General features: G+C 37.0%; 1 protein-coding gene and 1 long non-coding RNA gene across 3 annotated transcripts in view; one reads left to right on the forward strand and one right to left on the reverse strand.

The window, feature by feature from the left end:
• Nucleotides 1-14,655, forward strand: part of LOC135270799 (uncharacterized) — a 41,658-nt gene extending 27,003 nt beyond the window's left edge. The window contains exon 3 of the long non-coding RNA XR_010338945.1: nt 14,632-14,655. This is a non-coding gene — a long non-coding RNA (uncharacterized LOC135270799). The remainder of the gene's footprint in view (nt 1-14,631) is intronic.
• The window catches only part of FGF12 (fibroblast growth factor 12), a 587,631-nt gene that overhangs the window by 460,997 nt on the left and 100,588 nt on the right, over nt 1-26,046 (reverse strand). The window lies entirely within an intron of this gene.

Raw genomic sequence — 26,046 nt, forward strand, 5'->3', positions numbered from 1 at the left:
GAAGGTTGAGTTTGTTTGGACCAGAGATGTTAGAAAACAGTCAACACTTTGTTCCCTATTGGAAGAACATAGCAGCCTCAAGTTGTGATAAGATTGACCACATACAACTACCCTGGTGGAAAAACAGTAGCACTTCTGTGACTTATAGTAAAATATCAACCCTCCCTGGAAATGCACATTACTGCATGATGGCAGATGTGCTACAGTCTAACTGGTATTACAGAAATCTACTCAACTACAGTTAGAAAAGCTAACATGACACCAAATGCCCACACCACCACTGAATCACAGCAAGAGGAAAACTGCATTTGCTATGAATTATTGGAAGAGAATATTTTATACTGTGTAGGAGCTAGAGGCTGACTTGTTCTATACAAAGCTGCTGGGGATTTTGTTTAAATGCAGATTCTGCATCAGTAGGCCTGGAGTACAGCTGAAAGTCTGCATTTCTAAGAAAAGTCAGGTGATACCCTAGAGCACATGGCACAGCAAATAGTAGATGTATAAGTATTAAATGGACCAGAGTAAATATCAAGGTACTTAGATTAAGCAAGCATATTTCAAATCCAAAGAGAGGAATGGATTAAACGCTTTCCTCTTGCTCTAAATTCCAATATACAGTTTAAGAATGTCAACTTTGGAATCCTACAGGCCTGAATTTAGGCCTTAACTTTGCCATTTACCAAATATGTGATCTTCAGTAAGTTAACTTCTCTGAATGTCATTTTTGTACCTAAAAATTGTTGGCCGGGCATGGTGGCTCAAGCCTGTAATCCCGGCACTTTGGGAGACCGAGGCAGGTGGATCATGAGGTCAGGAGTTCGAGACCGCCTGGCCAATATGGTGAAACCTGATCTCTAAGAAAAATACAAAAATTAGCCAGGCATGGTGGCATGCAACTGTAATCCCAGCCTCTTGGGAGGCTGAGGTAGAAGAGTTGTTTGAACCTGGGAGGTGGAGGTTGCCGTAAGTGGAGATTGTGCCACTGTGCCTGGGTGACAATGTGAGACTCTGTCTCAAAAAAAAAAAAATGTCTAGACTATTTATATTACCTGTTAAATGTTACCTACCTCAGAAGATAGTTCTGAGAATTGAATAAAATAATGTACTTAGAATGTATACCACAGTGCCTGGCATCTGGAAGATAATAAAAATGCCAACCAGTATTATTATTGCCATTGTGCAAGTATTTCCAATGACCAGTTTCTAATGTTAGCAGAAGGAGGAGAGTAATTTTAACGGGGGGAAGATTTACTCATTTATTAAACTAATAAATATTTTTTGAGGACTATTCTGAGCTAGACTATCTAGCACTGAGGACTGTAGATTGTTTTGGGTAGTATTAAATAACCAACAAAATGAAAAGGCAACCTATAGAATGAAAGAAAATATTTGCAAACTATTCATAGAACAGAAGATTAATGTCCAGAATATACAAGAAACTCAAACATCTCAACAGCAAAAACCAAACAATCCAATTTAAAAATGGCCAAATAAACTGAACAGACATTTCTCAAAAGAAGATATGCAAATGGCCAAAAAAATACATGAAAAAGATGCCCAATATCACTAATCAACAAGGAAATGCAAATCAAAACTACAATGAAGTATTACCTTACCCCAGTTATGATGGCCGTAATCAAAAAGACAGAAAATAAATGCTGGCAGGGGTGCAGAGAAAAGGTTACTCTTATACACCGTTGGTGAAAATGTAAACTCATACCACCACTGTGGAAAACAGTATGGAGGTTCCTCAAAAAACTACAAATAAAACTACTGTATGATCCAGCAGTCTCACTACTGAGCATCTATCCAAAGGAAGGCAAATTAGCAATATCAAAGAAACATCTACACCCCATGTTTATTGCAGTACTATTCGCAATAGCCAAAATATGGAGTCAAGCTAGGTGTCCAACAACAGATGACTAGATCAAGAAAATATGGTATAAATATACAATGAAATACCATTCAGCCATAAAAAAGAATAAAATATGTCATTCACAGCAACATGGATGGAACTGGAGGGCATTACATTAAATGAAATAAGCCAGGAGCAGAAAGTTAAAGCTCTCACTCATATCTAGAAGCTAAAAATGTTGATCTCATAGTAGTAAAAAGTAGAACAGAGAATACCACAGGCTGGGAAGTGTGAGGTTACAGGGAAATAGGGAGCTATTTGTTAAAACATAGAAAATTACAACTATATTGGAAGAATAAGTTCTAGTGTTCTATATCACAGTATTATGATTATAGTTAATGATAATGTATAGTTTCAAATAGCTACAAGGAGGATATTGAATGTTCCAAACACAAGGAAATGATAAATGTTTGAGATAATGGATATCTTAATTACCCTTCTCTGATCATATACATTACATGTATTACAAAACCACAATGTACTCCCACAAATATGTACAATTATTATAGGTCAGCTTAGAAAAGAAAAAAAAAAACCAGATCACTGGTTACTAGCAGTTAGTGAGGAGGGGGCAATCAATAGGCAAAATACAGAGGATTTTTAGTGCAGTGAAACTATAGTCATCCCTCAGTATTCATGGGGGACTGGTTCCAGAACCCCTGTGGATACCAAAATCCACATACAATGGTGTAGTATTTGCATATCACCTGTACACATTCTCTCATGTACTTTCAATCATCTCTAGACTCTTTATAATACCTACTACAATGCAAATACTATGTAAATAGTTGTTATAGAATATTTTTCAGGGAATAAGGAAAAGAAGTCTGTGTATGCTCAGTATAGCCCATTTTTTAAAAAACTATTTTTGTTTCACAGTTGGTTGAATCCACAGATGTAGAACCCATGAATATGGAGGGCTGACTGTATGCTGCATGTTACTATAAAGGTGGATACCTGTCATTAAACATTTGTTTAACCTGATAGAATGTATAACACCTAGAGAGAACCCTAATGTAAACTGTGGACTTTGGATGATAATGATGTGTCAATGTAGGTACACCAATTGTAACAAATGTCTTATTCTGGTTTAAGATATTGACAGTGGGGAGGTTGTGTATGTGGTGAGAGAGAGAGAGGATATATAGGAACTTTCTGCTCAATTTTGCTGGGAACCTAAAACTGCTCAAAAATTAAGTCTCTCATTTAATAAATAAAAAATTAGTAAACAAACAAATAATACTAAAGGGGACGGATTACAACTAGCTGAGTTATGGGTAAGGTGATGTGTATTTGAGACATCGTGGTCGGGGAAGTTCCTTCCCAGGAGGTGGTATTTGTGCAAAACCTGAATGATGAGAAGGAGCCAACTATGCAAATCCTTCTACCACCTTTTCCCTCAAATTCTACGTTGATGATTATACATATTCTTAGAGCTGTGAAGTGTAGATGAATTACACTGATAAGTGTTCACTCTCAGGAGTGCACAAGTTGCTGTCACAGTGTGTATGCAACTGTTTCTAAACAGCAAAATTGTAATAGATACTTGTTAAGGAAAAGATCTATGATACCACTGTGTGAACCAGGAAAACATTGCCGTTTATGGGTATCTGGCATTTCTAATTAAATTAGTAAACAAAGCACCCCCCCCCAAAATAAAACAGAAAAATACAGGTCAATGTCCCTGATTAACATAAATGCAAAAATCCTCATCAAAATACTAGCAAACCAAATACAGCAGCACACAAAAAGTCAATTTACCATGATCAAGTAGGCTTCTTTCCTAGGAGGCAAGGCTGGTTCAACATATGAAAATCAATAAATGTGATTCTCCCCATAAATAGAATTAACAAAAACCATATGATCATCTCAATAAACACAGAAAAAGCTTTCAATAAAATTTAACATCCCCTCACAATAAAAACCCTCAGGAAACTAGGCATCAAAAGAACATATCTGAAAATAAGAGCCTCTATGACAAACCTATAGCTGACATCATATGAATAAGTAAAAATTGGAAGCATTCCCCTTGAAAACTGGAAGGAGACACGATGTCCACTCTCACACTCCTATTCAATATAGAGCTGGAAGTCCTAGCCAGAGCAGTCAGGCAAGAGAAAGAAATCAAAGGCATCCAAATAGGAAAATAAGAAGTCAAATTATAAGTCTTCACTGACAATATGATTCTATACCTAGAAAACCTTAAAGACTGTGCCAAAAGGTTCCTGGAACTGACTACTTCAGTAAAGTTTTAGGATACAAAATCAATGCACAAAAATCAGTAGCATTTCTGTACACCAATAATGTTCAAGCTGAGAGCCAAGTCAGGAACACAATTCCATTTACAATAGCCACAAAAAAAGTGAAATACCTAAGAATACATCTAATGAAGGAAATGAATGATTTCTACAAGGAGAACTACAAACTACTACTGAAATAAATCATATATGACACAAACAAATGAAAAAGCATTCCATGCTCATGGATTGGAAGAACAAATATTGTTAAAATGGCCACATTGCCCAAAGTAATCTACGGATTCAATGCTATTCCTATCAAGTCACCAATGTCATTTTTTACAGAACTAGAAATAACTATTCTAAAATTCATATGCAACCACCAAAGAGCCTGATTGGCAAAAGCAATCCTAAGCAAAAGGAACAAACCCAGAGGAATCACATTACCCAACTTGAAACTATGCTATAAGGCTATAGCAAGACAGAATGGTATGGGTACAAAGCAGACATAGACCAATGGAACAGAGTGAAGAATCCAGAAATAAAGCTGCACACATACAACCATCTGATCTTCAACAGAGGCAACAAAAACAAGCAATAGGGAAAGGATTCCCTTTAATACATGGTGCTAGGATAGCTGGCTAGCCACAATAAAACCGGTCCCCTATCTTTCACTAAATACAAAAACTCAAGATGAATTAAAGATTTCAGTGTAAGAGCTCACACTATAAGAATCCTAGAAGAAAACCTAGGAAACACCATTCTCTACACTGGCCTTGGAAAAGAATCTATTACTAAGTCCTCAAAAGCAATTGCAACAAAAACAATAATTGACAAGTAGAACCTAATGAAACGTAAGAGCTTCTGCACAGCAAAAACAAAGAAACATACAAAACAACAACAAAAAAAACTATCAACTATGTATCTATAACCTACAGAATGAGAGAAAATATTCACAACCTATGCATCCACCAAAGGTCTAATATCTGGAATCCATAAGAAAGATAAACAATTGAACAAGTGAAAATACTAATAACTTCATTAAAAAATGTATGAAAGACATGAACACACACTTCTCAAAAGACATACAAGCAGCTAGCAAACATGAAAAAATGTTCGACATCACTAATTATCAGAGAAATGATTATCAAAACCAAAATAAGATACCATCTCACGCCAGTCAGAATGGCTATTATTAGAATGTCAAAACACAATAGATGTTGGTAAGCTGTGGAGAAAAGGGAATGCTTATAAACTGTTGATGGGAATGTAAATTAGTGCAGCCACCATGGAAAGAAGTTTGGGGATTTCTCAAAGAACTTAAAAGAGAACTATCATTCAACCCAGCAATCCCATTACTGGGATATATATACAAAAAGAAATAAATGATTCGACTAAAAAGACACATGCACTCATGTGTTCATCACAACACTGAATTGTGAATACAATAGCAAAGACATGAAATCGACTTAGATGTCCATCAGTGGTGGACTGGATAAAGAAAATGTGGTACATATACTCCATGGAATACTATTCAGCCAAAAAAAGAACAAAATCATGTCCTTTGCGGCAACATGGATGCAGCTGGAGATTATTATCTTAAGCAAATTAATGCATAAACTTAAAACCAAATACTTCATGCTCTCACTCATAAGTGGGAGCTAAACACTGAGTGCTCATGGACATATAGATGGCCATAATTGACACTGAGGACTACTAGAAAGAGGAGAGAGAAAGGTGGGGCAAGGGTTAAAAAAGTAACCATTGAGTATTATATTCAGTACTTGGGTGATGGGATCAGCTGTATACCAAACCTAAGTATCACACAATATGCCCAGGTTACAAACCCGCACACGTATCCCCTGGATCTAAAATAAAAGTTGAAATTTTAAAAACAATAATAATACTAAAAACTAGTGTGCATTAATAATAATTACTGTTCACTAGGCACAATCTAATTTATGTGCCATGTACTTGATTCTCATTACTTTATTGATCATTGCAGAGAATCCTATAACATTGATATGGTTATTTTCCTGTTACACAGGAAGAAACAAGGCTTAAGGCGTTAAGTAAGCTGCCCAAGGTCATACAGTTATTTAAAATCAGCACAAGGATTTGAACTTGAACCTGTTCTATTCTCAAGTCTGGGCTATCAAACAGCTTCCAACAAGGAATCCCACTCCGCCCCACCACCCCCAGTAAACGTCAGTCTTCCCCATGACTCAAGGGTATAAATCTCCCTCTTCCCAACAGCATGAAGTATCTTAGAGCAATTGCAGCAGCATGTTGAGTAAGCCAGGTAAATACGAATGTTTATTACTGGAACCTCATAAGAATGCAGAGACAGCTTCAAGGACAAACCCCGCCCTCCGCAACACAAATGCACACACATAGGTACTCACACACATTCAGTCACAATTTTATCATTTACGCTCTGATTCTCTGTAACTTTTGAAGTGTTTTCATTGTTGTTTATCTAATAATTACAACGTGAGTCATTAGTTAGCCATTGACTTTGGACATAAGAGGCTTGCTATTTGGCTAAAGTTGGACAAAAACCCCATCAAGCTGCCACATCCTGCAGCAGTTCCCATGAAATCTACCCTAACTGGGAAATCCATGTGTTCAGGAGCAGCATCAGAAAGCAGTTCTGCTGGATGCTGGAGAGGATGTGGAGAAATAGGAACACTTTCACACTGTTGGTGGGAGTGTATATTAGTTCAACCATTGTGTGGCGATTCCTCAAGGACCTAGAAATAGAAATTCCATTTGACCCAGCAATCCCGTTACTGGGTATATATCCAAAGGATTATAAATCGTTCTACTATAAGGACACATGCACACGAATGCTCATTGCAGCACAGTTTACAATCACAAAGACCTGGAACCAACCCAAATGCCCATCGATGATAGACTGGATAAAGAAAATGTGGCACATATAAACCATGGAATATTATGCAGCCATCAAAAACAATGAGTTTGTGTCCTTTGTAGGGACATGGATGAACCTGGAAACCATCATTCTCAGCAAACTGACACAAGTACAGAAAATCAAACACTGCATGTTCTCACTCATAGGTGGGTGTTGAACAATGAGAACACATGGATGCAGGGAGGGGAGCATCACACACTGGGGTCTGTCGGGGGGAAATAGGGGAGGGACAGCAGGGGATGAGGAGTTGGGGAGAGATAACATGGGGAGAAATGCCCAATATACGTGAAGGGGAGGAAAGCAGCAAATCACACTGCCATGTGTGTACCTATGCAACAATCTTGCATGTTCTTCACATGTACCCCAAAACCTAAAATGCAATAAAAAAAAGAAAAAAAAAAGAAAGCAGTTCTGCTGAGCAAAGAAGAGAGGAGCACAAAGAAGGTGCTTCAACACCACAGAAAGAAAATTGAGGCTTGGCATAAGGAGGAAGAAGGAATGTGGTGGTATTTGAGTTAGTGGAAGAGGAGGAGTTTCAGGGCTGTCAGATTTGAGTTTTCATCCTGCTTTCCACTATAGCTTCTGCTAACTAGAGCTTTAGTCTCCTTATTACATGCTGATAACAGTGCCAGGGCAAAGGGAAGACTAAATATGATGCCAATGCCATTACGAATGCCTGACATACAGCACGCTTTCAAAAATATGTCAGTTCTTTTGTTGAAATAAAAGATTTTCTTCATTTCTAATCCACTGTTTTAAAAATATGATGATTATTACTCTTGTTACTCCAATGCATGATTCCTTAATTTTATTTAAGCTCCTTGTCTGTTTCAATAGAATTTTGACAATTAAAAAAAAAGGACATAAAAAGTTCATTCGTAGAAATTTTCTTGTCAGCTCTCCCCATTTCATCATGAGCAAATAAGAATAGTTAACATACCCAGAGAACACTAAAAAGAAAAAGAAAAAAAAGAATAGTTAACATTCCCTGAGCACTTACTTTGAGCCAGTCCTCTTCTGGCTGACTTTGGCATCACAACATTGTTAGGAACATGCTGTTGCCATTATTGTCCCCATTTTACAGATGAGGGAACTGCAGCATTGAGGCCATGTTAAGTGAAATAAGCCAGGCACAGAAAGACACTTCCCATGTGCTCACGTATTTGTGGAGCTAAAAATGAAAACAATCGAACCTCATAGAGAAAGAAGGTAGAGGGCCGGGCGCGGTGCCTCACGCCTGTAATACCAGCACTTTGGTAGGCCAAGGCGGGTGGATCATGAGGTCAAGAGATCGAGACCATCCTGGTCAACATGGTGAAACCCCGTCTCTACTAAAAATACAAAAATTAGCTGGGCATGGTGGCTTATGCCTATAATCCCAGCTACTCAGGAGGCTGAGGCAGGAGAATTGCCTGAACCCGGGAGGCGGAGGTTGCGGTGAGCCAAGATCACGCCATTGCACTCCAGCCTGGGTAACAAGAGTGAAACACCGTCTCAAAAAAAAAAAAAAAAAAAGAAGGTAGAATGATAAATACCACAGGTTGGAAGGGTAGTGTGGGCAGTGGGAAGTGGTGACAGTTAATGGGTACAGAAATATGATTAGATACAATGAATAAGATCAAGCTTTTGACAGCCCAGCAGGGTGACGACAGTCATAATAATTTATTAAACATTTACAATAACTAAACGAGTATAATTGGAATGTTTGTAACACAAAGAAGTGATAAATGTTTGAGGTGATGGATACCCCATTTATCTTGATATGATTATTATTCATTGTATGCCTGTATCTCACGTACCCCATATATCTACCCCTACAATATACCCACAAAATTTAAAAAAAGGAGAGGAATATGTACCAATTTTGACACAAAATTCACTTATAAGGAGCCATTAGTAACATGCAGACCCTCCTTTTTAAATTTATATGGAATTTACTCTCCTATGGTAGACTCTTCTCACATTTCAGGTCAGATAAACAGTTTGTATTAGGCAAGGCCCAGAACACCCAACAGATAGAAAAAGCTGCAAACTCCTTCTGGCCTGCTGGGAAGATGCTTTTACATCTAGAAGCAGATGATTTCATTATTTCTACTTTACTGTGAACCTCAAAATTGCTGACAGTTAAATAATTCAGCCCTCTGGGAAAATCTAGCTCCCAGTTTTAAGTCTCTAACCCTTATGCCAATTTGCTAAGCAGTAGAGAGAGACATAACGTGGCTCTTTAGGTTGTTCTAAATTTACCAGCTTTGAAAGATTTAATGCAGAAGAAGTGCATGGTCAGTTCCACATATTCTGGCACTTAACCAGCTTAGTGAGACAGGCTTAAAGAGGAGGATACTAAAAAAGGCATTTGGCTGAGCTATAATGGGCATCCAGCTCAAGGGACAGAATCTGTAGTTAGCTAACTTTGGAAATTCTGTGTTCCTTCTGGATAAAGCTTTGATCGTTCTCTTCTGCCTCTAGATTCTTCTTAATGGCAGGGGTTCAATAGGTCAAATAAACTAAAGTTCTGTAAAGTCTCCATATTTGTTATGTAAGCCTGGTGTGTTGAGTCTGGACAGGACTCATACCCTCTACTAACCTGTGTTACATGCTGAATAGATGATGCACATCCAGACCTTGACCATACTTGATCAGATGCCATACAACACAGATTTTCCTGAAGCCAATCATAAATTGGGGGTGAAGCATTTGAAAAGCATGCATATGCAGGACTGCTTCTCCCACTCTCCAGATATACTTTAGCTTATGATTGTTGGTTCTTATAGTGCTGGGAAGCATCCAAACCAGGGTGGGAGGGAGGATCATGAATATGGAGAAGAGATATTGACTTATATGACTGTTGCCTAAGTTAGTGTGTTGAATGCTGGCTTGAGACATTGCATGTCTGTTCTTAAGATGCCAACAAGCATCATGAAGTCAACAATTTTTAATATCTTGCAAGTAAGCTTGTTCTTTCATTACACTATTCTGAAGCCTCAAGAAAGACACAGTTACTATGCTGGGGGCAACCTGCTGTTGGCAGCAAGGTTCTTGGAGGCCAAGAACCTGTAAAATAGTTGTTATGGCCTCATATGTTACAACGTTCTTAATTTGTTTTGAGTGCAAATTGTAGTCTTCTGAAACAGATTAAAACACTCAGAGGGTCACGACTGTATTTTATACTCCTTTTAATATTTTTCTCAAAGTATCAGGCATAAACCTAGGCACAACATCTGTGTTCACTACACTTACTCAGTTGAATTGGTTCAAACTGACATGGATCTTTGTCAAACAGTGTCAGCTAAAATATAATTTGATTTTTACCTGAGCATAAGCACAACTAATATTCAGCCTGATGAATGGCTGTTACTGTTGTTTACAGTTGGCATCTGTTATGACTGGTCTGTGCTAGGACAGGTGTAAAATATTTTAAATATGTCTGTGATCATTAGTATTTGCTTCTAGTTTATTATGACAATTGGTGCCACTATTACATATAACTTTTCAGTCTTTTCACATTCAATTTCCAGAGTTAACTAAGGATCACAGAGTCTCAGAATTAGGAAGAATGCTCAGATTCATCTATTTCCACTAGCTGCTGAGTACAGAAATATCCTCTTCAGGGTCCTTCACAAATTGGTCAGTCAGAATCCAAGCAAAATAAGCTGAGAGCTTATTGCATCTGAATCAGATTTTCCTCTTATTTTACGTCGTTTGCGATTGTAAAAAGGAAGTCGTTAGAAGTTTACACTGAGCTCCAAGAAAATATGAACATTAGAGTTATGATGATGTATATCTGGGGAGGAAATTGTGTTCTCTCCAGTCTTGTTACATTGGTCCATAGATCAAAGATCAAAGGGAAGATTCACATAAAATCTGGCTGTTGTTTATCTCCCATTGTTAACACCTTGCTCCAAACCGACATCATCTCATCTGGATTATTGCAATTGCTTCCTGCCTGGTCTCTTTGCTACATCCGTTACCCTCTTCAGTTTATTCAACATGAAAACCAGAGTGATCCTGTTAAAACGTCAGATCAGTTCACTCCTTTATTCAAAACCCTCAGTGACTTTCCATCTCTTTAAGAATTAAAGCCAATGTCCATATTAGAACCTGCAAGGTCCTGCAAAATGTGGCTTCCCCCTTTCTTCTTTGACTGACTGTCTCTTATTCCTAATACCCTGGCTATTCCTTGAATATACCAGGTGTGTACTCATGTCTCAGAACCTCTGCTCTTGCTGTGCCCTCTGCCTGGAGAATGCTGTCACTCAAATATTCCTTCATTCATTCCACTGTTTACTCAAATGACACCTCCTCAGCAGGGCCTAAGCTAGCCTCCCTATCTAAAAATTGCAGCCTCATTTATACTCTCTATAATCTTTTCTGTTTTATTTTCCTTATTAGCTCTTATCATGATCTTTATTTTCCCCAATTAGATTTTAACTTCAGTAGGGGCAAGAATTTTTGTCTGTTTTGTCCACTAGCATAATCTCAATGCCTGGAATAGTGTTCATTACATATTAATCACTTAATAATCAGCTATAAAAGAAAGAAAAGATGGAGGGCAAGCTCCATTGCAATGCTGTATGTAGAAGCTACATACCTAGAAGCTCTGCTTTCTGCTTTGCTTGTAGAATTTAAAACTCTTTAGTCCACTAGGAAGATCAGAGTATCCTTGGAAAACATGTATGGCTACTTATTGGAATTATTTCTAGCTTTTAAAACCTACATATACAGCAGTAAGAAAAGGAGGCAGTTATCAGGGATTGCCTTTTAAATTTTGATTTCAGATCTTACTTTGATACTGTCTTCATTAGTATGTTTTAGGGTTGTATTCATTCATTCAACAAATATCTGTGGAGAACCTGTTATCTTTACAAGGTCCTTGCATTAGCCTTAAGGATATCTGAAGCTATATTAAACATATTCTGTAAAATACATAAAGAAAAAGTGCACCATCAGGCAGTGGTTCTCACGGCTTCATAATAGAATTGCCCAAGAAACTCAAAACCAAACCAATGCCTGGGGCATGGTTTCAGAAGATCCAAAGAACAGAAGAATTCTTAACTACTTCCCAGGTAATTGCAATATTCACTCCAGGTTTTACTCCTGCTATAATATTAAAAGGGTGGACACTGAAGGAGCAACAGATGTAAGTGCTAGAGGAGTATGAGAAAGGTAATGCTGTCTAGTCAGAGCTATGTTCCTCAAACTGTGTTCCAAAGGACAGTAGTCATCTGTGAAAGGTTAATAACTGTTTTAGGTGAGAAATTAGTCCCGCGTTCAAATAAATTTGGGAAATTATTCATTCTCCATTTCCTTTCATGGAGACTCAGTGTTCTAGTGAATCTCTCTGCACTCAAGTGAGTTGAGGGAGATGAGGCAGGCATTCTAGGGAGAATCACTGGTGGGTTCAACCCTGTTAAACAGACCTGCAGAGGCTCTGGGATTATAATCATACTTGGATTTCATGCCACCACATGACTCTCTATATACCCATTTATCTTAGTCATGTAGAATTGCGACCAAAGCCAGTTCTCAGCCATGAAAACAAACCAGCCACAGTAGTAGACTAATGGCTATACACATATATCCATAATTTTTATACTTTAAGTTCTGAGATACATGTGCAGAAAGTGCAGGTTTGTTACACAGGTATATACATGCCATGGTGGTTTACTGCACCCATTAATCCATAATCTACCTTAGCCATCAACCTGTAATCTCCATCATGTATTTCTCCAAATGCTATCCCTCACCTAGACCCCACCCCCGACAGGCCCTACTATGTGATGTTCCCCTCCCTGCATCCATGTGTTCTCATTGTTCAGTTCCCACTTATGAGTGAAAACATGTGGTGTTTGGTTTTCTGTTCTTGTGTTAGTTTTCTGAGAATGATGATTTCCAGCTTCATCCATGTCCCTGCAAAAGGACATGAACTCATCCTTTTTTATGGCTGCATAATATTCCACGGTGTGTATGTGCCACATTTTCTTTATCCAGTCTATCATTGATGGGCATTTGGGTTGGTTCTAAGTCTTTTCTATTGTGAATAGTGCTGCAATAAATATACGTGTGCATGTGTCTTCATGGTAAAATGATTTATAATCCTTTGGGTATATACCCAGTAATGGGATTGCTGGGTCAAGTGGTATTTCTTGTTCTAGATCCTTGGAGAATCACCACACTGTCTTCCACACTGATTAAACTAATTTACACTCCCACCAACAGTATAAAAGCATTCCTATTTCTCCACATTCTCTCCAGCTTCTGTTGTTTCCTGACATTTTAATGATCACCATTCTGACATGAGATGGTATCTCATGGTGGTTTTGATTTGCATTTCTCTAATGACCAGTGATGATGAGCCTTTTTTTATATGTTTGTTGGCCACATAAATGTCTTCTTTTGAGAAATGTCTGTTCATATCCTTCACCGACTTTTTGATGGTGTTGTTTGTTTTTTTCTTGTAAATTTCTTTAAGTTCTTTGTGGATTCTGGGTATTAGCCCTTTGTCAGATGGATAGATTGCAGAAATGTTCTCCCATTCTGTAGGTTGCCTGTTCACCATAATGATAATTTCTTTTGCTTTGCAGAAGCTCTTTAGTTGTAATATGTTTACAGTGACTGGATGAAGTATGCTCTGGTTTAGCTTCTATGACCCTTTACTTTGGGTGCTCCTAACTACCTGGATTTTTAAAATATTTTCCTCACATTTTTGATCACATTTTTGCATTTCTCAATTGACCAAGTTTGTATATCATTTCCTTTGTCTGCCTTTTGAAAGTAAATGAGTCACTTGGAAGGGAGATAAATCAAGTTTTGCTTTATTATGCTAAATTGGGATCTGGAGCAGGCATCTGAATTTCAGAACTGTGTTTGGCTCACATGATTGACTTCTTATTCAATTGATGATATTCATCTTAATTAAAAATAGATAAATAAATGGTTACTAAAAGGGAGACTGATTAAATGCATCATGATAAACCTATAAACTTCGCAGAATGAGAAATGTCATGGGAAAATGTTCACCAGAAAGTAAGAAAAAAATGTGAGGGTGGAGGATACAAAGCTACTTATGATATAAAAAAGATCTACAGGTTATAGTTATTGAATAACATGATTAGGGCTATTTATTTTATCTTTTATTTATTTTATATTAAATCTTCTAAGCTGAACCTGTATTAATTTCAAAACATAAAAAATAGGGAAATTTAAGCCAATAACTTGTGGTGTTTTAATGGAAACAAAATGAATAGAAATCAGTTTTCCTTTACACCCCTGATTCCAAGAAACATGCTCCTTCTCGAAATATTTCTTTGAGATTTAAATTGGCATAACCCTTCTGAGTTGAATGTTTCCAAATTTTTAAGAGTAAAGCTAATTAATGCTGATAAAATACTTTGGAACCACAAACTGAGAGATAAACAAATAATCCTGAAAACACAAGGTGGTGACCTTTCCCTGCTCATTTTTCTTGATGGGAAGATGTAGCATTACTTCTTATTTACTGCTTATTTTTGCTGATCTGTTTTTTGTTTTGTTTTGCTTCAAAGCCAAAAGAGTTTTGCTGACCGGTGGAAAGCTTGTTGAAGTCAACTATTCCTTGAAGACTCTTTGTACAATTCATTCGATGAAAATTTTCTCAGAAAAGAGATTAGTGCTTTTATTGTATAATTTGTCCTTTATTGATTGCCCCCAAGCCCTTTCTCATTTTGTTTATGATCATTTTTATATTAATGGCTTTTATGATAGAGGAAATAACAGATAACTCCCTCTCAGGTATATCACAGATATCTTGCTCTGTTTTAATTTCTGGAATAGTATGATGAGAAAGTGTTTGCTATAAAACTATGTCACTGAAGACTAAAAGCAAAACAATATAGGACTCAGTTTATTTACCTTTATCTGAACAGATTATTATATCTGGGTTTTGAGTACATGTAATGAATACATCATCCAGTAAAGGATTTTTCTGTGGAACAAATGCTATTTGACCTGTAGACCTTCAACACAATTTTCTAGATATTTTAGAAAAATTTACAAATATTTGCTAAGAGTTTTGGCATGTTCAAAGAAAAAAATAGGTACGATCAATTTTCCCAGTTAAGAGAAGTAGGAGGTGAATGATCCCAGACACACCAAGCAACCCACAAAGACACATTCCTACTTATACTCATATTACTGGAAACATCCAAAATGAAATCTTTGATTACTAAAATTCCAACCCTGTGTACAGGCTCAAAAATGCAAACTTTTTTCTCAGTAATTATGCATAAGATCCTAAAACATCACTTATACATTTACAATTGTAATAAGGCCATTAAACAAAGGAATGTAAATTAATTCATTTATCAGTGGTAAGAATGATCAACCTTGGAATGATGGATGGGTTACTTATTGAATCAAAGTCACAGGGGCATGTCTCCCCTGACATCCTAGCATTTCTTGTCCTTCCCCATTGCTTCCCACTGAAGACAATGTTATTCATCTCTCCTGAACATATAATTGTTCCAGGAGTATGGGAGTTGAGAAGGTGTGTTCAGTGTGGCACTCTGTATATCCCTACCACAGATAATTTTATTTCTAAATTTTATTTCCTTCATCCTTTCTTTTTCTTTAATTACATTTAATTTTTTTTTCCTAAGGGTCAACAGTTTCTATGGTTAAAGTTAAATTTTTTTCTTTTAAATCCTCCTTTTTGAAACAATCTGCTACAAAGATCCTTTGCTCACTTGTCCTTATATTTCTATATATAGACTAAAATGAAGAGAATAAAATTAGAGTTTTAGTATTCAGAATGCTTTTAACTGGGGACAAGAAGGCAGAAACCTATGCTCCTCCGTGCATTTTTTTAACTCCTAAAAAACTTCAGTGATAGTTGGAAAAGGACTTGAGCCATTAAGAAAGAAAGAAAGAAAAAAAAAAACTATTTCATTCGAATTAATTTATCTAGCTTTTATGTATTATCCTTTAAATTTGCTTATTACCTTGTAAACATTAAAAGAGCATAGAATGTTTTCTTTGTATTGCTACAGATGGTAGAGTTTAGATTTTTTAAAACTATAAGCCATTTTTTTTTTCAGTCCTATTGGACTAAATTTTAAAAGGAAATATTTCTGAAGGTGTTATTGAGTATTCTTTAAGCCGTACTAAGGCAAGAGAAGAACAGAGGGACGGAGTTTCAGGTAACTTGCCTTTGAAAAGTGAGAGAGAGAGAAACGTTTTTTGTGAGTTCCTGGACTTTCCTGGTTAAGAAAAAAAATCCCATCTAATGCATACTCTAGATAGAGAATCACATCCAACCTTCTAAATACTTCAATTTCAGAATGGTCTTTACATACTTTTTTGGTTTGTTTACAGGGCTTCTTTTTTTCTCCATTATATCACTCTCTAAGAATTTTAATGAAAATAAAATTATCTTGACCAGATCTATTTATACTCCAGAAGTCACAAGGAAAGATTCTCTACATGGTCCAGATATCTAATGTGTACGTTTCATGTGTCAACAGATCTATGGGGGACTGAGATACAGACTTCCTAGGACAGCTGCCATCTTTTGCCTTCACGGAGTTTACAGTATTGATTTTATGTATCTTTCCTTTTGTGACACAAAGAAAATTGTATAAAGCTTTTTTAAAAAATTTGAAGAGATTATTCAGTCTCAGCGTTATGCCAAGATAAACAACTAATTACACACTTTAAATGTGAGTGTGTGCTTTTTTATTCTATTAGGAAATGAAAAGATTAGAAATTCTCCCTTTTCTATAATTATAGAATTAAGATTTCTCATTATAAAATTACATCTTTAGAATGTTTAGAACTACTTAATAGCTAAGATCTTGAATCATCTCGTAACAAATTGTTTTCTTTTTCTTTCCCTGAGAATATGTAACTCCAATTCTCCATCTCCTCACCCCTTACCTGCCCACCCCCAGCCCCCATACACACTATCTACTCCACCCAAGTGGCATTTTAATTCATGGACAAACTAAAGCACCTACACATTTAAAATATATGTATGACACGTTCATAATTTTTAAGTCACCGATTCCAACTCACAGAGTCCCTTATAAGGAAATAATCACAGAAGTGGTCAAAATATATATACAAGAATATTCATTCCAGTGAAAGCAGTAAAATGTTAAAAGCAATCGAAATGTTCAGCAATAAGATAATGGTAAAATAAGCGAAGCATGGTATGTTCTTGTGCTGGTTTGTTATGCAAGAATTAAAATCAAAGAATATTTAACAACATGAAAATATACAATACTGCAAAAAGTCAATAATCATACTCATGTATATGTTTATATATTTCATTGATTAAAAATGAAAAAAGTACATAAAAGTATCACATTTAACTTCAAGTAATAAGATTATGGATGATTTTAATTTTTTTGTAAATATAATCAATTATAATATTAAAAATTCTATGATAATTATTAGTTTTATGCTTAGAAAAAATTTTTCTTAAACTATAACACATATTACCTCAAATGTAATATACTGAATTTTGCTGGAAAAAAAAAATCTTGATTTGTATTTATTGTAATCGCTGGCAAAGAAAAGAAGGTATGCCACATTATCACAGCCTCAGAGAACTTTCGAAATCACTGATGATTTATGTAATTTATTTTTTTGTTTTATCAAAACAAGTAAAAGAATTACGTTTCTAAAGCATTACGATTTACAATCTGAGAAATGGAATACCATCAGTGACGCCTGTGATTCTAAGACAGTTTCATGTTTATTTAGATATGTACCTCATCAACTTATAAAAGCCTCAGCCATCACATTTCTCACATCAGATTTATTATGATTCCCAAGTCTATTGTTGCTAACACCCAATAATTTGAGTAGCCCTGGACAACAGAGCCTTTGAGGCATAGACTCCCAGAATTTTGTTGTTTGAAGAGTTCTCAGGTCTCTGAGAAACTAAAATTTAGAATATAAATAAACTGGTGAAAAAAATAACATGGACAGTGATACTTTGAGAAGAGAAGATGAGTATTTCATTTGTTTGATGTACGAGAGGTAGTAAAGTAGCAGAGTTCTTTTCCAGCTTGGTTACATGTGAAAATCTTCTGCAGCATTATGGACACCCTCATGTATATGAGAATGTCCTGTGTTGTCACTCTCTAACTTCTGATATCTCCTGCTTATGATCATCAACTTATTTTGTGATCAATTTGTATCATCCACTCTTAGAGAGTTAAGCTACATTCTGGACAAATAATTGAAAAATCAAACATGAGAAAAATGTGAGAGACCTGAGAATGTGCACTCTAGAAATGAGAAGGATTAGGAGACAGGGACATAAAAATGACCTTCAAATACCTAAAGAACAGTTATATGGAAGAGAGATTAAAAGTGTATTTATCCATGGCTTCAGAAGACAAAAATTAGAAAATAAAGAAGTCTTCAGAAGGTATAATGTCAGTACAATATAAATGAATATGGGATGGTCCAGTTAAATCCAGGAGGAACTCAGACTTATTTGCATGTGTGTGATGTGTGTGGGTCCACAAGGGTCTCCAGCTGATTTCTAGGTAAGCTTTAAAATTTCAGACTGAAGAAGAATAGGCAAGGAAACCTAAAGAGCCTAAAGAGAACTCTGAAAAATTCACTGGAAAAAACATCATGGTAGAGATAGCATTTCCAGGATCCCTCAGAAGGAAACTGGGGGAGATGGGAGGTTGGAGGATTATGAAAAGCTCCATGGATAGAGTGGGGTTCAGGATATGGCTGCATAGGACACTACAAAGTGATAAACGGGGTCATAAAATAGGAGAAGTCATTGTTCCACTTTCTGTGCAGAACCTTCTTCTACTTGGCCATTCTGGTTTGGAAATCAACCAGAAGCACCGCTTTTAGTCCTGGAATTGGTATAATAAAAATGGGCAAGGCCACAGGCATTATTTAGACAGAACAATGCCTCTCAAATTTATATGAGACTACAAGCGACCTGAGGATCTTATTAAAATGCTAATCCAGATCATGCAGGTTTGTTACATAGGTATACACATGCCACGGTGCTGGTTTGCTGCAACCATTGACCCGTTATTTACATTAGGTATTTCTCCTAATGCTATCCCTCCCCAATCCCCCCACCCCCTGCTATTCCTCCCCTAGCCCCCAACCCCCCAGGCCCCGGTATGTGATGTTCCCTTCTCTGTGTCCGAGTGTTCTCATTGTTCAACACCCACTTATGAGTGAGAACATGCACAATCTGCACATGTACTCCAGAACTTAAAGTATAATAAAAATTTAAAATAAAATAAATGTTTGAGATGATGGACATGCTAATTACCCTTATCTGATCACTATACATTGCACATATCAAAATATGTACTCCATGAATATGCAAAAATTATTTGTTAATAAAAAATAAAATACTGGAAAAAATGCTGATCCAATTCAGTGGGTCTGAGGTGAGGCCCAAGATTCCACATTTCAAATGAGCTGTCACGTAATTTTGATAGTGCTAGTCCAGCAACCACCGGGTAGTATTTTAGTAGAGATTATTGAGATGAGAAGAAACTGACAAGGAAAACGTTAAGTGGGAGAGGAAAAACTGGGTAGATGCTGAACAGGGTCTGAAACCCACATGGTAGTTTATGAACACTCTGGAAATACCCTCCACACACAATCCAGACATACCCAGAAACTCTGGGAGTACTCCAGCTATCCTAGGTATTTCAAGAACATATATATAGGAAAGGAAAATAAATTTGGGTTATTGATATAAATATGACTCCATCTGTATACCCAGAATGGCAAAGAAGAATTGAGGTTGACTAAGAAAGAAATGTGTTAATTTGGAAGATAATAAATTGCTTTGAATGGAAGTATTCAAGACGAACATAAGTAACCCCTATCATAGGAAGGGTAGAGGGCTCATTGAAGTGATGGCCAAGGTCCTTTGTTATTGGCCACTTTTCTGATTCTACCATGGAATCTCTAAAGTGAAAAAGAATATATATATTTTTTAAAGAGAGATCATGAGGAACTAAAAATGAATAAATAAATTCTAAAGTCTACTGAGTTAATCCGAGAGTGACACTACTAGTTGAATTGGATTGCAAACTGGTAGAGACCTCTAAACTCAATGTGCATCCCATGACCTCAGAGTCAACTCCATCAAGTTTTGGCAGATTAGTGCCATTTGATGTAAGGCATGATGATAAACAGACGGATTTTTAAAAATTAATTAGCATTTCTAGGTGAAAGAAAGGAAGGAAGGAAAGAAGGAAAGAGACTTATAGTATGATAGACAAGATGAGAAGAGTTAATGTATTAGAATGGCAGCATATCAATAATAAATTTGAATATTCTTCTCCTCGGAATTGAAGCCAAAAATATTCTCTTTAAAACTCTGGCTCAGAAATAGAAGGCTTCAAAATTTTAATTTCAGTCTCATTTTTAGATGCTAAGTCTTCCAGATCAGATTCACAGATGAAAAAGTAATAACCCTGTTCAATTACAAATGTGGCTTCTGCCTTCATAGATCAAAGCTCGACTATCTCACAAACACTAAAAATAAAATAAAAAAGTAAGAGGATTTGCCCTTTGGCTGAGAACAGTTCCAAGAATCGGCCTTAAATTAGCAAACATTTGCCCATCCCTACTAAGTGAGAAACACTTGCTAGGGACTGGGAATGCACGGAAAAGACCTGGCTTATAGTCTGATAGAGGTTACAGACAGCCAATTAAAAAACCATATAACATGTTAACCACTTAAAATAGGGCCATAAAAATATATAATATGTATATAAAAGGTATTTGTAAATGTTTGCTAGTTAAATTAGTTAATTAAAGGCTAATTTAATTAGTAAACATTTGCTGATTTACATATATATTTTAATAGTCCTATTTTAAGTGGTTAGCATGTTATTCGAGTTTTTTAATTGGCTGACTGTAACCTCTATCAGGCAGATGAGATGAGATGAGAGAGAAGTTTATTCCTCCTTCCTCCCGCCACGGGTGGGATCGGAAAGATATGTTACAGAACAGGTGACGTTAGAGTTGGGCCTCAAAGAAGGAACGTGCTGACATCTTTGAAGGATTTGCTATCATACCCGTGGACTTCATTGACCTCAGAAGTTTTATTGGCAACTTTGGGCTGGAAATAATTTGAGGACTGCTGCCTCCCCATCCTGCTCAGGTATGAGATTTTAGAATCCAAGTACTAAACCCAGTTCTGTCACTCTCTATGGGAAGTTCTTTGATTTTGCTTGTTCAATTTTCCTATAATGTGGGAAATTTGAGATAAATTGCTCTATTGCAAACTTATTTGACCATAAAATCTTAACATTTTGAAAAAAGAAATGGAATGTTTGTTAGACCTTTGCTTTCTTTTGTCATATCTTCAATCAGGAAACCATCTCCTGCTGGGCGAATTTTCAGCTGGAGCAGAAGAATGGATTTTAGCAATGGAGTTTAATCAGTTCTCAAACCAACAAGGTGACAGCTTCTCCTTGACTCTTGGGGAGAGGTAGCTGAGATGGGTTGGGAGGACAAAAAAATACCTATTGAGAAACCTATTGATTGTTTCAGACGGGCATATCCTGTAGTCATTTGTGCTCAATGGGTAAGAAGAGCTTACAGGAACTTTTTTTTTTTTTTTAAACTGTTGTGGCTGTTCTATGGGATCTTTTATTCAGATCCCCCATAACACAGGTTCACTCCCATTGGCACCCACTTCCTGCTAACACTCCATTTTTGTCCACCTCATTCTCATCCTCCTCATTGAGAGGGACATGAAAATACATTCTGGCTTTGAATTCACAAAAAAATTCATGATTCAGTTTAACAAGATCAATTACACACACACACAAACACACCACACACACACACACACACACACACCCCTGGAAAATATTTCGGGGTTTCAATAGACTTTTTAAAAAGCCCACATTCTTCTTCCTTTCATAAGCACTCCTTACAGTAATTGGAGAGTTTGCCAAAAAGGCTCTCAGGGCCCATATTTCATCTACCCCAGTGACTGTAATACACTAGAAAAAAATCTGCATCCTTCCCTGCTGAGAATCATTTGCTTGGAGTGTGCTCTGCATAAAAACTATACGGTAGGAAAAATGCCACCCTGTCTAAGCTAGCCAGCATGCCACCAACCTGCTGCCCAGGCTCCTTGCCTGGCAAGCTGCTGATCAAGTTCACATTATTTAGATTTTACATTCTGAACCTAATGTGCTGTGTCCTCCCTGGCTTTATCATTCACTAAGAACATTAGTCTGTAAGAATCACTCTTATTTTATTTATGAGGTCTATTTGGTTTCGGAATTGTCCCCAGAAATATTCTTAAGCTCAAATGTCTGAACTGCCATATACCCAGCTTTGAGCCCCCACATCAATGCAGTGAGCTCTGGATTCATTTTTGAGGCAAGTTTGAAGAGCTGAGATGTCTACTTCCCTACCAAAGTGTATCATGGCCGCCCACAAAAGAGACCTGGGCTCAAGTTCAGGAAGCTCAGGTTCTAGGTCTATTTATATCCCTGTATGAACCCCAAGTCATATGCTTCCAACTGTAAAGTTGGAGAATTAACTCCCAGCATCATCTGACTCTAACATACTACTTACATATTTTTAGTCAGGTAAACTAAGGGAATATGATCCTATATGACTCGAAAATTTCAAACATCTCCTCCCCTAAACCTTGCATTCTCTTCAAGCAATCCATTGTTGATTTAAAATACATTAAAAACCATTGCTTTTGTATTCACCCACCCACAAAATGATATGTGCACTTTTCCCTGCCTGCATCTAGCTAGCTAATTTTCACTAAAAATTTTTCTTTCCTCAAAAACTTTTATAGAGAAATGTATTTCCTCAAAGAAATTATTTGAAGAAAGAATTTTTTTTCTTGTATAATATTTTTTTCCGTCCAAAATTTTTACCTTTAGGTAGCAGGTTGGGTAAAAGTTACCATGTGAAATTAATTGTTACCGTTTGTAAAACTAAGTTTCTTTTAGTTCAGCTATGCAGTAATGCATACCAGTAAAAGCATGGGCTCTGAAGCCTGACAAGAACCATTTGGAATTCAAGTTCTGCCGCTGTAATCTTAGAGAAAATATGGAGTCCCTCACTTCCTCATAGTATATTGGGAATAACAGCTTCCACTTTGCAGGGCTATTTTAGAGTAGAGATAATACAGATAACTTGTGAAGCATAATGCCTGTCACAAAGTAGATATTCTTATTGAGGAGAAAATTGTGTCTTTTATTTTGTTTAGGGGAGTAGCAGGGTTAAATTTGGTTTTAGGCAAGATCTTAGGCAAAATACAAACGAAAAAAGCAACACACACACACACGCACACGCACACACATACCCTCCTGCCTCAGCCGTAAGAACTGTAGCTCTCAGAACCAGAAGGGACCTGACCTCAAGTAATCTGGAAAGACTGGCAAGATGCTTGGTACTGTGTTCCAGTGCCACTAATGGAAGTGATATGATGCAAGTGCTTTGGGGTCAATAAGGGAGATGGATACATATCTTCTGTCCCAAATATTTATCCTGTGATGAGAAGCCAAATATTGCCAGGTGTATATGAAGACAGTTGCAGCCAGCCAGGATTGAGAACTCAGATCTTTACAGTTGTTGGTGAGTAGCCCACTGAGGAAAAGGCCTCTTTTCCAATTTCTTTATAAACAGAAGCCAAGTACTAAATTTTACTGTTGTCAAATGGCATGGGCACAAATAAATACACACAGCATGGCTCCTCTGTGCCAACTGGCGTGTAGATGTAATCATTTCCACAGCATGCCCTCCTTCAGCCCAAGGGTATCAAGCAAAATGTAGTAACCAAGAGACAGGAAGGCTGTGGAGCAGTCCAAAGGGAAACAAAGAGACGTGCTGGAACGGAGTCACTGGGGAGTGCTCCTTTCCACCTCCCTCGGAGCCATTCTTTAGAGTTATCACCTAACCGATGAGACAGTGGGTAAGTCATTGGTAGAATGCCCTGAGCAGAAACCACTAAACTAGGGAGTCCAATCCTTGGGTCAGATGTTTCCAATCCTCACACTACCCTAAGACACCCAAGACATACAACAGTCTCTCAAGCAAACAGTGACTAGGAAAAGAAAGGAGCAGGGACCACCAATCAGTGGGAGTCAATGTGGAGTTCAGGGCAGGTCCCCACATAATTCAGGTTTACCGCAGTCTTGGTTCCAACCTTTACTAACTAGGAGAACTTAGGCAAATCACTTAACTGTTCGGAAGCTTAGTTCACATGATTATAAACTAGACAAAGTATTTTCGTAATGTTTTGAACATCAAATATGATCATGGAAAAGCATAGATGCACTTCATAACCTGTAGAACACTTCATACGCACAAATAAACAGAGGTGTCACTTTTCTCCATCAGGTGAGGATCCAAATGCACACACACTTACAGACACACACACGCACACACAGTGTGGCTAAACAAATCAAGGTTTTGTTGTTTTCTTAGGGTGGTCTTCCTGGCTAACCAAGGAGAGCAGGTCAGTAGCATCTTCTCTCCCAGATCCAGGAACCACCAAACAATCTTTCTGGAATATGACATTTGCAGCAAACACTTAATATATTAGAAATACAACCAATTTCGATTTCAAACCTGACATATCTCCCTTCCTTAACCCTCTGTTTACATTTGAATAATCAAAGTGTCACTCATTACTCAATTCAATCAAATAAACCTTAACCATGTCACAGCTCTAAGCCAGGTCCGCTGGTAGAAGCTCTGGTAAAGATAGAAATAACATAGTCTTCATCCTCAGTTTGTTCATGTTCTAGTGAACAGGGAAGACGAGAAAACAGCTAGTAACAAGTCAAAAGTGAAGTAAGTACCACATGGAATACAAGAGCACAGAGGGAGGTATCCTTTCTCTGATCAGACAAAAGAAATTAAACAACTTAAACAAGCCAAATATGCTTTTTGTTAACAGCTCTGGATCGGATTTCTGAATAGGAGATTAAAATGTTTGCTAACATTACCTGTTCTGGTACTTGGTAGCTGAGTACCAGTGTAAAGTGCTACTAATACCGATTTGGATGTGGTGCCACAAGGTCAACTGAATTTCTTCACAATTCCTCTAAATATGATGCTCTGAAAATTGTTGTTGCTCGTTTGTTTTGTACCTAGTGCCTGGCGTTTACTTTGTTTTGTATTCTGTTTTTTATCCAGATGTATTAGTGTTTTGTAGAAAGAGCAAGGCTGTATTAATGAAGGAAGCCAGAGTTCCATTAGGTTCTTTCGTACGTTTGCCTAGAGTAGAATGCTGTCCTCCTTAGGTGTAAAGACATAAATGAGTCACTCTAGTGCAGATTCAGCAGAAGGAGGCGAGGCTGTAAGAAAGTAGCCAGAGACCAGGGCAGTCCAATAGCTTCACCAATTTCACCTCTCTCTCCGCTATCATTACCTGTTGGAGTTTTTCATGGTGCATCAGATCTGAGCCCTTCCTTGACAGCCCCTTCCAGGAGCTTCAGAAGCAATCCTGACTAGTTCCCCAAACTGCATGGTTGAAAAAGGAATTAGTTTATGGAGCCTCCAAAAACATGCTTGAGTTTATAATAAATTTTAAGAGTAGGTTATCACAGGATTAGGCAGAAGGTTAATTAAATGTGGAAACACTATATCTTGAACTAGATTGAGATGACATTATGTGGATCAGTGGTTTAAGTTCCCTTTTTCCACATTTTCTCTAGAGTTATAATAGCAAAAATTAGTGATAAGTGCTAATACTTTCCACAGAAATATATATAGGGCATACAACCCAGTAGCAAACGTGGAACAATCTCTTAGTTTGAAAAATCCCAAATGAAACTAAATGAAAAATGAATACAATTCCTATTAAAATAAGGCTGGTATGTGCAGAAAGGCAGTTTGATCTGCTTCTATTTATATGAACAAGGAAAAAACATAATTTAGATGAATATCTAAATATTAATTTACAATTGTCATGCATGTACCCA

This window comes from Aotus nancymaae, unplaced genomic scaffold, assembly GCF_030222135.1.
Source record: "Aotus nancymaae isolate 86718 unplaced genomic scaffold, 86718_ANA_hifiasm-v0.15.2.pri h1tg000067l, whole genome shotgun sequence".
NCBI lineage: Eukaryota > Metazoa > Chordata > Mammalia > Primates > Aotidae > Aotus > Aotus nancymaae.